At 49.1% G+C, this 14935-nt stretch overlaps 1 protein-coding gene across 5 annotated transcripts in view; it reads left to right on the top strand.

Annotated features, from left to right (window-relative positions):
* The first annotated feature begins 6208 nt into the window (after positions 1–6208).
* Camkk2 (calcium/calmodulin dependent protein kinase kinase 2) overlaps positions 6209–14935 on the top strand; it is a 52208-nt gene continuing 43481 nt past the window's right edge. Inside the window, exon 1 of one of the 5 annotated variants that reach the window (XM_076922778.1) lies at positions 6209–6617. The gene's annotated coding sequence lies outside the window, so the exon portion shown is untranslated. The remainder of the gene's footprint in view (positions 6618–14935) is intronic. The other 4 variants (XM_076922777.1, XM_076922780.1, XM_076922776.1 and 1 more) reach the window with 4 other exon arrangements.

Genomic DNA, 14935 nt, shown 5'->3' with positions numbered 1-14935 from the left:
ATCTGGAACCATATACCCTGGTGAAAGACTTGGTTGTCAAAAGCCTATAACAGCTGAAGCATACTCTGATAAATATATTGTTTATCCCACATAGCTTGTTTTGCTGTTTAGTGACCTCAGCTGTATGGTGCACGTGGTAAAATGTTTTCACCTGTGTTCTGCTTGTGTATATAAATACCTCAGAATTCCCTTCAATAAGAGAGACTTGAGAAAATAGAAGAGACTTGAGAGAGACTTGATCACACCCTGTCTTGTCTCCATTCTTCGAGTTTCTTGCCCCAAGAGCCCCACTCTCTCTCTTGACCAGAGCACTTAGCCCCAACGTGTTGAGGCAGAAGCGTTGAGGCGGAGTACGGGTCACAACACTTTCTCCTATAAAAATGGCAACAAGAAGGTCTCATGTCTATCCTGGCTGTGTAGACCAGGCTGGCCTCAAACTGAAAGAGATCTGCCCCCAGAGTGCTGGGATTAAATCAGCAAACCATTGCATCTTAAATCCAAGGACTGAGGCCCTTTGGAGCACAGAACCATGTTGGAGATTGGTTCTGATGTTTTGATTTAAGTGGGAATCTGTGTATCCAAACGCTGAAGTTGGTTTTTAATCGATCAATAAAGATGCCAGCAGCCAATGGCTGGGCAAAAGGCAGGACCCTTACATTTTCAAGGACTAGGGCAAGGGAGAGAGGAGGAATCACCATGTTTGGGAGGGAGACATGAGATTTTAGAACTGCAGGAGGAAAATCATTCAAAATGTAGGTGAGAAGGAATGAGGTCCCTAAAAGAGCTGCCCAGAAGCATCTTGGGCAGCAAAGACTTGGGATCCACCCAGAAGGAACAGGGCAGCAAAGATAGATCAAGATTAAGAGGGTGTTAAGTCAGGAGTACCAGAGGGAAAATCCATGATAGCCAGGCCGAGGGACTGGAACTGCCCAGCCTTTGAGCTAGCCAAGGCATTTAAAAAATAAGCTCTGTGTTTGTGTGTGTGTGTGTGTGTGTGTGTGTGTGTGTGTGTGATTAGTGGATCCAAGAGTTCCTGGCCACTAAATGGAACTTTTGTTTATTTATTTATTTGTTTATTTATTTATTTGGTTTTTCGAGACAGGGTTTCTCTGTGTAGCCCTGGCTGTCCTGGAACTCACTTGATAGACCAGGCTGGCCTTGAACTCAGAAATCCGCCTGCCTCTGCCTCCCAAGTGCTGGGATTAAAGGCGTGCGCCACCACCGCCTGGCCTGACTAGCTTTTTAAATATTTCCCAATGGGAGTGTGTGGTGGGAGAAGGAAGCCAGTAATTATGTTATGTAATGGCATAATTCCAGGTGATTTCACATTAGCAGTCTTGCAGTGGATTCAATGGGAAAGGGGTCTGGTAAGAAAGGAATGGAAGCTTTGTAGTCATTGAGCATTTGGGTCTTGAGTCAGGACAGCAGGCACTCTACCCCACAGATTTAGTGGCATGCTTCCTGACCTAGATGAGAATAGCTAAGATTTACAGAATGGCCTGTGAGGGTTCTTTACACAAATAGTCACAATTCTGGGGTTAGAGAGGTGGCTCAGTGGTTAAGGGTACTTGCACTTCCAGAGGACTCAAGTTCATCTCCCAGCACCCACTACATTGGGCAGCTGCATTTAACTATCGCTCCAGGAGAGACAAGGCTGTCTTTTTAGACACCTGTACACATGTGACACAGACAAATGAATTTTTTTAAAAAAAATTGTTTTTAAACCAACCCTATATTTCACCTTCAGAACACTCTTAAAGGCTGGGCAGTAGTGTTAACTCAGTTTAACAGATGGCATTGGGACATAGAGAGGTGAAGTCCCTCGCCCAAGGTCTTATAACTAGCAGGTTGTCGAATTGGGATCCTAATGTTCTCAGCATTACCCAGACCCCACTGTTTAGAAAGGCCCTGTGATGTTTTTGTGAACACTTACCTATTTGTTGACTATAATAATAATGATAATAATAATAATAATACCATTTATCTAGTAGCCATCATGTTCCAGACACCACTAAGACCTCACAGATCATCTTTAAAAAAAAGATTAATTAATTAATTTATTTATTTAATGTATGTTTATACACTGTGGTTCTCTACAGAGACACCAGAAGAGGACATCGGATCTCATTACAGATGGTTGTGAGCCACCATGTGGTGGCTGGGAATTGAACTCAGGACCTCTGGAGGAACAGTCAATGCTCTTAACTGCTCTTGACCACTGAGCCTTCTCTCCAGCCCCTTACGTATCATCTTTAAGCACAGTACCCTCCTCATTTTATCAATGAGGAGACTGAGCCCGGACCTCATAGCCTGAACCAGCCTTGTCAATGGTAAGGCCTGGAAAGACGATTCAGATCCTGATGTGACAACCTCTACAGTCCATGCCTTTCCTCTGTCCCCAGGCCATCTTTGCCTTCACCTGTATGCCTGGACTTTTTCTACCTGTTCTGAGTATTCAATCTTGACCTGATGTTTTTCTTTTTGCAGATCTTTGCAGAGACAGATGAAGAGCCCTCTCATAAACCGTTCCTGGCATCTTTTATGATGCTGTCTGTATTGAGGACTTAGAAAGCTATTCATCTCGCTGCCTGTAGAAGGTAGCAGCTCTCCAAGGCCTCTTTTTAGCTGTTGCTCTGTTGACGATAAAGAACCCGATGAATCAAGTTCATTGGTGATATGAATCCCGTTCTTTTGTTCTAGATACTCAGGCCTACGCAGCAGAACATTCCCGTGAACAACGTGAGTGTTTGGAACGCAGGCTAGCTCAGGAAGGAGGGTCAAAGCCTTGAAAAGCTGTTGTGAAGCTATCCACATGGGAGAGAAAATGATAAAGTCTTAGATTTCCATGCCTTGCCCCCTCCACAGGGTTTAAGTTTTCCTTTAAAAAAAAAAAAAAAAAAAGTAAGACTCAGATGTCATGTTTACTTATTTTCCTGGCAATCTGTGTTGTCAGGACAACAAGACCCGTTTCCTAGAATAGGATTTTCTGGCGTTCTAAGAGGGGGGAGTTGAAAATGCAACACTAACTCTTGTTTTCGTATCTCTGAGAAGAAATTGGTTTCTTTGTGTGGGATGGCTCCTAGCACACAAGGAGCTGAATGGCAATGACAGGCAATTATAGTGTTCTGCACTTTGTTCTAATTTGCTTTAATAAGAAAGGCACATAAACTGATGGGATTTTTTAGCACCGTGCTAAGTATATAGGGAGTTAGCTTCAGTGAGCACTTGAGTACCAGGCACTGAGCTAATAATGTCTTCACACACATCCTCACGTTGAAACCCCAGGGCAAGTCTACGAGAGCTCCGTAGTGTTCTTATCCCCATCTAATAGCTGGTGAAGCCAAACTGGGAGAGATCAAGTCAATGGCCCAGCTTACAGATAATTGCAGGTAATTAATGGGTGCAAGAGACTTGAATGAAGTCCATCCCAGCCCAGAGTCATTGCCTTTCAACCTTTATGCTGAGTTATGCAAATGTTTTGGGTGTAGTGCCTGTCCAGACCCCAGGAATTTTTACAGTTCACCCTTAAGGCAAAACCCATGAGTGGGGCTCTGATCCTTTAGCTTAGCAGGGAAGTGTTTTACTTAGCATATGCAAGACCCAAAGAATAAAGATGAGAAGGTTGGCTGAACATCACATAATCCAAGAGCTCATATAGGTCAGAAGAGGGAGTCAAGTCCCCTAGAACTGGGCTTACCGGTGGTTGTGAGCTATCATGTGGGTGCTGGGAATTGAACCCAGGTCCTCTCTAAAAGAGCAATGAGTAATCGTAACTGTCAAGACATCTTTCCAACCTTTGGATGGGCATTTTAAACCTTTCTTTAGCGTTTAACTTTATACTGGGTTTCTGCCTGTGTTATCTACAGTGTTATAATAAAACCATGGGCAATTTAGTAAAACATGACATACTCATATAGAACTGTAAATTTTAACAAATAAGGAGAAAGAAAACCAGGGTTTATTTTGGTTACCTAAGGAAAGCAGAGTTGCCCAAATATTTCCTCCCTTACCCCCCAACTCCAGGCCATCTTTTTTTTTTTTTTTTTTAATGGCCTGAACCAATGAGTTTATTGGATTTACTTAGAGGAGCATGGGTGACTTCTGAATAGCTGCATCACTTCAAAGTGCCCCCTCCTTATGGATGATGACCTCAGAGAAATTGCTTCATGGAACGCCCTCCTAAATGGCATCAGGCAGGAAAATTGTATGAAAATCAACCTGTGATGTTTATAAATAAAGTTTTATTGGGACACTGCCACATCCATTGGTTCATTGTTGTCTGTGGCTACTCAATGGCAGAGTTGTGTTCTCTCTGTTGAGAGCATGGGGTAGAACCTGAAATGTTGACCTGGATGGTCTTTTACAAAAAACATTTGCCAACACTTGCATTGTCATTAATGACCCCAAAGGCCCCCACCCCGTCCGCCAGCCCTACTACACATTTGGGGTGGAGGCCATACAATATAGAAAAATACAGAACTGTGTACCCACTACTTTTGCAATTTATTTTACAGCTATTTATAGAAGGAATAAAACAACGACTACATCTTCCTACACTTCCTGTCTGTTCTCTGCCCTCAATTGCTTCCTTTATTTACTTATTATTATTGTTTTGTCTTTTTGGAAACGGGATCTCTATAGAGCTGGAACTTCCTATGTAGACCAGACTGACCTTGAACTCATGGGTATCCTCCTGCCCCTGCCTCCCAGGTACTTTGGTTAAAGGAACGTGTACCACCACACCCAGCCCACCTTGCTTTATTTTTATTTTCTGTGTGGGGGTCTTTTTTCCTGAATGTGTTTCTGTGAACCACATGCATCCTTTGCCTGAGAAGTCCAGAAGAAGATGTTAGATACCCTGGGACTGGGGTTCCAGAGGGTTGTGAGCCATCATGTGGGTGCTGGGAATCAAATCTAGGTCCTCTGCAAGAGCAGCTGGTGCTCTTAACTACTACGCCATCTCTCCAGCCCCCTTCCTTTATTTTTAGACCATGCTAGTTCAACTAGCTGCCTACTTCCTTCTTGGTGTCAGACTATCATGAATCTAACATGAACCAATTCTCTTTGACTTTTATATATCTTTTGCATAAGCATGTGTCTATAAGCATATACCATGTGGAGGTCGTAGAACACGCCACTACCCTCCTGAAATCAGAGCAGTTGTGCTTGCCTCTGCACCAGTCCCCTTACTGGAGGGAGGCTATCATGATCCTCCAGGGAAGGAATGGGGCGAGAGTCATTAGACCCTCACCTCAGATTACAGTTGCTCCCTTTTTCCCTCCCGTGTTAGAGTCTATAAGAGGGGGAGGTAAACGAAGGAGACACTCCACCTATGTAGCTTTTGGCAGGTCACCATCCATGCAGGAGATGAGTAAGCCCAATAAACTCACTGGTTCACCAGTCTGGGGTTGTACGGAATTATGTCTCTAATCTGTTGTTGGCGCCCTATTTTGGGTGAATAAACATTTGTTCGTGTCTCCTCAGGAAGTCACTCAAGAGTGGGGCTTGAACATCCAGGCAAACTGTACATGATACTGTATCCCGCAGCTTGCCGTTTTTACTCTACATGTTTTTGTTTTTCTTTTCGTGTGGATACAAATAGATCTAAGAGTCCTTTTAACTATTGTGTACTATTCCACCTCGTCTCGCTCTATTTGCTACTACTAATAAATAAATGCAAGAGCGTTGAGCAGTATCAGGGGTGGTCATCTCATTAGAACATTCATTGAGTTTCTTTGTCCAGCCTAGGAATATTGAAATAATTTATTGAGGGCTGGAAATCGACCCAGTTGCCAAAGAGCATTGCATCCTTAGTGAATTTAACATCTCAACTCTGATTCCCTTTTGGCCACCGGCAGGGACATGCAGACAGCCCCTGGTGAACATCCAAGTCTGAGTTCAATGACCCCAACAAGGCCACCGGTTCAGAGAGCCCTTGAAATACCCTTTTCCTTCTCCGTTGTTACCCAGCTGGGAGACTAAACGAGCTTTTAAGGCTCCAACAAAGTAAAACGTCAAAAAGGGGTAGAGTGTTTGATCAGCCTTGTGGGGAGACCCAGAACTTCACTGGGCTGTTCCGAGTGAGTGATGCATTTTAGGGCGAGCCTGCAGCAGTGGTCAGTGGGGAGGCGGCTGCGGAAAGGGTTTCCCCATAATGGGCGTTGCCCCGAAATCCAGGGAGGGAACCGCTAGACAGCTCCTGGGTTTCCCCGCCTGTCGTCGCCTTTGGGGAACTTCTCCACGCCCAGGAACAAAGCGGCGTGGAGCAGCTCGCAGGAATCCAGACCCACTCCCCAACTTGCGGCCTGTGCGCCCCTGAGCGAGCCAAGTCTCGTTTCCTGCCGCCGGCCGCCTCCCCCTCCCTCGCCTCCACCTCCCTCGCCTCCACCCCGCCGCTACTTAAGTCTCCGCGGGACCCGGCGCGCGCGGCCGAGGCTGCGGCGGGCACGCGCGCTCCACGCCGGATCCTTGGCCAATCAGCACGGAGCCCGAGGCGCCGCCGCGCGCGAGCCGAAGCCCGGGCGGCTCCTCCCGTGGAGAGCCGAACCGGACCGAGCGGAGCCGAGCCAAGCCGAGCCGGGGGCGCAGAGCGCGGGAGGCGGCGGCGCGGAGCCCAGGTGAGCTAGCCCGAGGCGGGCCGTGGGGACTGTGGGGAGGACGCAACCTCCCTGTGGGTCTCCGGGTCCCGGACGCGCGCGGAGCCCGGCAGACACAGCCTAGAGGCGGGCCCCGAGGGGACCCCACGTGCGCCGCCCCGCGCCCCGCCACGTGGAGGGCTGCGCCCCCTTTCCCCCGGCCTCCGGTGCGGGGCGGCGCTCGAGCTCTGGCGGCCAGGGGCCGGCCTGGAGTTCCGCACTGAGGTCCGCCCGCCGGGGCGGTCCCGGATCCCGGCGACGGCCTAGGCCACCCCGGGCGCTTGACAGGTGCGGAACCTGAGCGCCCGGGAGCGTCCCACCCCCGCAGGCTGCAAGGCACGGGGTGGGGGACCCCGGTCCTAGGGGCTTGGCTCCCAAGTCTGCCCTCTGATCACCCCGACCTCACAGGCCGACTTGATCCTTTTGACCTAAATTTACCTCAGGGCTGCAGCGCGCGGTGCATGAAGAGTGCATGCCCGGCTCCCTCTGGCTCAGCCCTGGGTTGGTGCCCTGGTATCACCTGGGGTTTTGCTAGGGTTCTCCCTACCTCCTGGATGCCCAGTTTGGGAAACGGGGTGTTTTCACAGGTCTGTCAGCCTCCTCCCCGGCTGCTCTCACTTGGAGATGAAGAGGTGGCACTTTGCAGAGGGATGGAGAAGGGGGGTGGAGGACATCTCAGGTGCCATGGGCAAAGCAGCAGCCTCCTGATCTGGGGGTGGGTCATGCTCCGCATTCATTACCCTAGATGCAACTTTTACCTTCCTCAGCCTCCTCCAAGATGTCCCCCAGTCCTGGAGTAAACTTCAGGTGCCCCGGGGGCATTAATGATATCTTTTACTCCTCCTCCTGACTCTGCCCCCACAGGACCGAGAGGAGGATTGCTCTGCCTTCCCACAGCTCCTTTGTTCTTTGGAAGTGGCAGGGGCTGCCGCTGTTCCCAAACCCACTGAAACTGCAGTTTCAGAGTAGATTGTGTGTCGGTGAACAGAAACAGCATCCTGTACACCCTGCTGCTTGTAACCACTTCTTCAAAACCGTCATATGATGAGCCCCTACCTTGGATAATCGTAGTTACATTTTTCATCCATGCTGGGGATAGAACCCAGTGCCAAGAGCATGCTAGGTACACCCTTATCAATGAACATACACTCCCACCCCTACTTAACATTTATTGAGTTCTTGCTGTATGTGGCAAATACAGTTATCTTGCCTGGATTAGCTCATTTAATGCTAACCCAAATCCTTCGTGGTGGGGAGTTTTTGGTTCCTGTGGTTGAGAATAAGAGATGGAAGTTCCTCGTATTGAATGGCTCAGAGAGGTTAGTTAACTTAGCCAGGATCACACAGACAATGCAAGACCTTCCTCACCTTCTTGGGGTGGGGGGTGAGGGGGGAGCCCAGGACTGTGTACTAGGCTGTGTATGAGGGAGGACACAGAGGTCCAGCTGTCCTGTCAGGACTCGGGCTTGTCTTTCCCCGCAGTTGCTAGTGGGCTAATAACAATGGTCTAATAACCATGCAATACTTCTCAGAGGACAGTCCCACCCTCCTGGTGAGCGTTTGGAAACATGTGGGGGTGACTTCTGGCTTGTCAAAATGAGACTAAGCGCTCTTGGTGTTTAGTGGGCAGGACCTAGGGAGTACCAAATGTCCTGTAAGAACGAGTCTACCTCAAATGCCAGTAGGGAGATGTTGAGAAATGCCATAAGCCTCAAGTGCTGGGGAAAAGGAGAGAGAGCCACAGGGTGCCATTTCTAGGTAAATCTGTCCTGATGGGAGTGAACCCCAGAGGCTCCCTGGAGGAGGTGTCATTTATGCCAAGCCTTCAGAGATGTCCTGAAAAGTTGAGGAATTAGGTAGAGGGAATAGGATGGGGCCCGACTCAACCAAGGGGCTTTGTGATTGTGGGGATCTGGACTTGCGATATTCACTTTGCTCCTCAGAGTGAGTGTCCCCAGGTGGCTCTCGGGCTGCAGTGCTCTCTCTGATCCTGTCTAGCCTCGTTCCTCGGAAGCTGAGGGATTTAGATGTTTCTCTTTCTCTGATTCTCTAAGACTTCTCAGCCTGGGGATGTGGCTCGCTTGGTAGAGCGCTTGCCTGACACACTCTAGCAAGCCCTCTGCCACCAAACTCCATTCTCCAATCCAAAAAAAAAAAAAAAAAAAAAAAAAAAAAATTGAGGTGAAGTTCCCCCAAGTGGCATTTAGGACATTTGCAGTGCTGTATGTCTGTCCTGCAGGCTGTCTAGTTTCCGAGCATTCTTTATCACCTCAAAAGGAAACCCTGTGCCTAATACACCATCACTCCTTGCTCCCAGCATCCCTCCCTCCAGCCTTCCAGGACCCACACACCTGCTTTCTCTGGGATTCCTGTGTTGTGGATGCTTCCTGTGAGTTGCATCTTATATAATAGGTGGTCTTTTGTGTCTGGCCCTCTCAGAGTCACATCTTCTACACTCCCTTCCTTTTTATGGCTGAATAATATTCCACGGTTGGAGCAGACTACACCTGGTTTATTTATCATGACGGTGGACACTTGTGTTGTTTCTGGTATTCGGGCTTCTCTTTCTTTCCCTCTTCTGGGAGACAGGGTCTCAATAGGTAGCCCAGGCTGGCCTTGACCTCTTGAGCTTCTGTCTCTGCCTCCTGCATGCAGACACCACTGTGCCAAGCTGGTTTTCTTTTTTCCATTATAAAACATTTTAAGTGCAGAGAAAATGCCAAAGTTTGGTTTTGCTTTGTTCGTTCGGACTGATTTGTATTTCCCAAGGCAGGAAGGAGGGCCTGGGCGTGACAGGAACTGGACAGGGTGCTGCTCTTTACTCAGCCTGCCTCTGCAACTTCTGGGGGTCTGGGGACAGACGCTGTACTGTGGGGAGCTCAGAGCTGCTGGGACCTGCTCCCTATGGGAGTCTCTGAGCTGCTGGGGAAGCCTGTGCAACAGATGAGCCATATTCTAGGCTCTCTCTCCCTTTTGGCAAGGGAGGAGGAGGAAATCAGAAGCTTCTGTCGTGCCCCCACACCCACCCCACCCTGAAAGCTGCCGAGGCACTATTTCTGTGTTACCTCCTTCTATCCTGGTGGCTGTAAATAGTTGAGAGATGGCAGTTACAGAGATAAAAAAGAAAATGCTAATTCCACCCTGGAAAGGAGCGATGGATGATCCCTGCAGGAAGTGGGGGTGAGCCGGGGAGGCCAGGGAGGCCAGGATCTTGCCCTCTGCCCTGAGAGGTTGTGCAGCAGGCAGAATTGAGGGAAGGCCAAGGTGGGTGGTGCCCAAGTGCTTCTGTTAGGGAGCCCTTAAAGTGGGGTCAGTGGTTACAGAGGCGGGTGGGCGGGGCAGGGAGCACTTCCCCGGGTTCGTTTGTAGCCCAGACTGGCTGTGAACTTACAAGATCATCCTGCCTCTGCCTCCCTTGCACTGGGATTCATGTGCCGCCATACCCGCCTAGCTCCATTGTGCTGTTGAACGTCAGGAGCGGAGCGTTGCCTTCAAAACCTCTGGCAGAGAGAGAGAGAGTGCTTTTTGGTTTATTTCAGACCTTGCTCCCCATTCTGGGTCCCGGTGTGGGTGACAGGTGGCCCTGTAGACCTGGTTTCCTGGTTTGTCTCTGCTTAGGGGGCTGTGTATTTGAGCTGGAGAAGGAAGGAGGTGGGTTAAATATTCTGTAGCCAAGCAGGACAAGGGAGGGAGAGCCATATGAGAGGGCAAGATAGGACCCCTTGTCTCTGATTGGCCAGACTATGTATTACTGCAGTGGATCCTCCCCCAACCCCGTGTGTCTCTCTGTCTGTCTCTTTCTCTCTGCCTCTCTCTGTCTCTCTGCCTCCCCCTGTCCCCTTCTCTGTTCCCACTACAGACTAAAATTCCATTTGTTTCTTTGCCTCTTCCTTTGGCTCCGTGGAGGTCTGGGAGGGAGTCCGTGGGAAAAGCAGTAGGAAGGAAGAAGGTGACTTCTCACCTCAAGTTCTGCCTCCCTGAAACACTCACCCTGCTCACCCACGTGGCCATCCTTTCTGTATCTTCAAGGCCTTCAGAGCCTGACTGCAGACAGGGTTGTCCTGTTATTTCAATGATACCTGACCCTTCAGATCTCTGAAAGTGGCCAGCAGTGACTCAGAAACTCCTTGGTCACTCAGGGTCTTGGGCCCTGGGCAGCAAGAATCTGGACGGCTGGCTCTAGTTCTTGCCCAGCCGCAAGCCTGCTGGCTTGCTTTTTCTCACCTCCCCTGATTTTTAGCATCTCTTCCTGCAGGCTCCCCGCCCCTACATTGATTTCTGAAGCTGTGGGTAGTGAGAAGCTATGACAACATAGCAGTTTGGATGTGAAAAACAAACAATTAAAAAAAACAATTTTTTTCCAGATTTGAGGCCCATCAAGGTGGTGCACACCTTTCATCCCATCACTCAGGAGGCAGAGGCAGGCAGATCTCTGAAGGATCTCCGAGTTGGAGGCCAGCCTGGTCTACAGATAAAGTTCCGGGACGGCCAGGGTTATAGAGATCATATCTCAAAAAAAAACAAAAGAAAAAAAAAGTTTTTAGTATGAGTGAAAGCCAGTCAAGGACTTTTTATTTTCTTAATTGATGTGTATGTTTGTGCGAATATATGCACTGTCTGTGTGCCAGTGCTCACAGAGTCCAGAAGAGGATGTTGGATCTCCTGGTGCTGCAGTTATGGGCACTTGTGAACTGCTATGTATTTGCTGGAACCTAAACCCAGGTCCTCTGCAAGAGCAGCAGATGCATGTAACTGCTGAGCCGTTTGTCTCTCCAACCAGCGGTCAGGGAGTTAGACCTCATACCTGCAGAAGCCTTTGCTCTGCTTTGGTTCAGTGTGCATTCACATCCGTGCCCTCCCTAAAACCCCCTGGCTGTGTGATCATGGGCAAGTCACTCAGTCTCCTCACTGGAGAAGTAGAGAATAATATGGTTGCCATGACAACTAATAAGTTGATACAGGCTTAGTGTGACGCCAAGCGACCAGGAGAGTTAGTCTCAACTGTTGCTTACTAGGAAGCAAGGTGAGGGCTGCCTGGGTTCTTAGGGATGGTGGCAGGTGCCTTGCAGCTTGGCCTGCATGAGAGCACTCAGAAATAAGGAGAAACTTTTCTGACTCTTAGTTCTTTGTCACTTGTGGGTCAGAGTCTTTAGTAGGTGATAAGCTAGCTCTGTTGGCTCAAGGAGTTGAAAACACTAGGGCATGTGGGCTTCAGGCATGGATGAATCAGGGTGCCAAAGCGGTTTTCCATCCCTTGTCTTTTCTTGATTGACATCCTTCTCAGGCAAGGTTCTCACAGCATTAAATTCAACAGAAAGAACTTCCCCCAACACTCTTCCCCACTTTTAACATTGAAAAAACCTGGCAGAGTAAGACCCCATTGGCCTGAGTTCAGTACATATGTTCTCTTGAATTCATCACTTGACCAGAGTAGTTAATGTCCAGCTGGGCAGTTTGTGCATGGTGGTGGGGTCAGCTCCATAGGGCTGCCTCACACAGAAGGATGTGTTCCCAGACATAAACTGGGCTGCCGTCCTTAGACTAAAGGAATGCATACGCTAGGCCAGCTAAAGACAGCTTCTGACCTCCCGACTGGCCCTGGGATGTTTGAAATGTACAACCTCCATCTTATGTTTGTCGAGTGCTAGCTGTGTTCTAGAAAGTTCTAGGCCTGAGAATTCAGTAGTGAATTCAGAACCTCAGTCTCTCCAGCCAGTCAAGCCGTGTTGCTGTGTCGAGTCTGGGCATTTGTTCCCGGCACAGGTGGAGGCTGCTGCCTTTGGTCCCTTCATATAGATTGAGTTCCTAGGACGGCAGCCACATGGCCGATGTTAAGATTTTGACCCAGCCTGTACTTTACTCAGGAGACAGTTTGGGACCTTTGCAGGCTCTGTCCATAACTTTTAGAGTTCTTCTTTTTTTTTTTTCCCCTTGGAAAACACAGACCAGGACTATTGGCTGTGGCATTTGTAGAGGCCCTGAGTTCTACGTCAGGCATCTGGGTGAATCAAAACAAAACAAAAAAACAAAACTCTGATCTGTTTTTAGCGATACTAGAAACTACTGTATGACTCTAGGTAGATCGGTAATCTTTAATTTTTTTTATTTATCTGTTTGTTTGTTTATTTATTTGAGACAGGATTTCGCTGTGTAGTCCTGCTGCTGTCTTGGAACTCACTCTTTTTTTTTTTTTTTTTTTTTTTGGTTTTTCGAGACAGGGTTTCTCGGTGTAGCCCTGGCTGTCCTGGAACTCACTCTGTAGACCAGGCTGGCCTCGAACTCAGAAATCCGCCTGCCTCTGCCTTCCAAGTGCTGGGATTAAAGGCGTGTGCCACTATCGCCTGGCGGAACTCACTCTTATATAGACTAGGCTGTCCTCAAACTCAGAGATCTGCCTGCCTTTGCCTCCTGAGTGTTGGGACTAAAGGTGTTTGATGATGCAACTAGCTGAGATGTCTTTCCTGATTGCTTCACCTTGATTGTTTGAGGCAAGGTCTCTCACTGACGCGGGCACTCACCAGTTGGCAGTCACACCAGGCTTTTTTTACGAGGGTGCTGTGGAGTTGATCTTTAGATCTTCAGGTTTCCACATTCACCACAGGCATTGTACTGAGGGGACCATCTCCCCAGTCCCCTCCTTGGTTTTTTTGTTTGTTTTTTGGTTGGTTGGTTGGTTGGTTGGTTGGCTGGCTGGCTGGCTAGCTGTGGTGGCACATACCTACAGTCCTCATAGGAGGCTGAGGCAGGAGGATCACAAAGCTAGCCTATGCCTCATAGTGAGGCTCTGCTTTAAAATTTTTATTTTAGTTAGAAAGGGAAAATATTTCTCAGGACAGACTTCCTTGACACCCACTCCCCCCCACCCCGCCAGCTTCCTTCTGTGTCGCCAGTTGCCTCTCTCCTGTTCTCTTGTGCATCAGTCTGGCTGCCCCCCTGTTTGTGGTTATGGCACTGGCTCTCTCCTTTTAGGTGTTTCAGGAGATTGTTGGTCCCTTGCTACAGAAATCACATGTAGTCCCTTCATAATCACTTGGTGTTCTCCTTTGACCCTTTGGGTTTTTTTTTTTGTTTGTTTGTTTGTTTTATTTTGTTTTGTTTTTGACATGTTCTCACGGTGTAGCCCTGGCTGGCCTTATGTTTGTGGTGTAGTTGAGGATGAGCCATGAGACCTTGAGCTTCTGTGCCTGTACGTCTGTGGTATTATGGGTGAGCATCGCTGGGCCTGATGTGGGCCGTGCTGGGGACCCAGGGCTCTACCAACTGATCTTCGTTCCTGGCTTCTCGTTAAAAGAACAAGTGAGTGAAATGAATTTCCTCTAAGGCTTTGGGCCTCAGTTTCCCCAGGTGAGAGAGGATGTGCTGTTTCCTGACTCTGGGATGGTATAATTCTTGGCCTTGGCAGGATCCGTGGAGCTGATCCCTTCCCCCTTTTATTTATTTATTATTTATTTTTGTCTTGGAGTGCCAGGGAAGAGGGGCTCTGAGGACCCTGATGGCCTCTGAGGAGGGTGTGTCTCTGACTTTGAGGCCCACCTGCTGGCTTGTTATACTACAGCCCCCCCCCCCCCCAGTAGCTCAGCCCAGCATTTGCCAGGTGGCAGTTGCTGGTTGGAAATGGCCCCCAGGAAATGGAAGTGGCCAAGCGTTTCCTGGAGCCCTGTGCCACTTGGCTTCCTGGCAGAGGAAGGAACATTCTTTTCATCCTGGCTGGGGACTGGCTCCATCTGCTCCAGGAAGGGTCTGGTGGCTCCATTGGGTGCCCTGGAGTGTAGGGGGGTGGGCGGGAGGGAGGAGGGTGTTCCGGGTTGGGCAGTGCTTTGTGATTCATGGGGACCTGCCAGGCCCAGCCAGGGCTGCTGGCATTTTGTCAAACCTGAGCAGCTTGTAGGAATGTCCTCTTCCATCCTGTGTTCCGATCCCTGCCCTTCCTTGTAGAGGGCTTGTCCCCAGGGGGAAGGGTGTGGGGGTTGGGGGGAGATTACACAACCAAGCAGGCCTGGTGCCTGCTGGGGCTTAGAGCAATCTCAGTACAGGCTTTTATGCCAAACTATTGTCTTTATGTATAAGTTTTTGCTAGAGGAAGTGTTGGTAGCTTCATTAGATTCATGCAGGGTCTCTGGTCTCTAAACAATTCAGAATACTGGCTGAGACTGTACAGACGGGACAGGATCCTTCCACACAGCCCTCCTGGCCTTTGTTCATCTCTTTCCTAGAACTGGGTGGGCCTGCCTTTCCTTCACAGGCAGCCCTAGCCTGGGTCTGAGTGCTCTCTTCTCCTCTTCTCTTCAGACTTTGAAGGC

This window comes from Arvicanthis niloticus, chromosome 24, assembly GCF_011762505.2.
Source record: "Arvicanthis niloticus isolate mArvNil1 chromosome 24, mArvNil1.pat.X, whole genome shotgun sequence".
Lineage (NCBI taxonomy): Eukaryota > Metazoa > Chordata > Mammalia > Rodentia > Muridae > Arvicanthis > Arvicanthis niloticus.
This window is presented reverse-complemented; position numbering and strand designations above follow the sequence as displayed.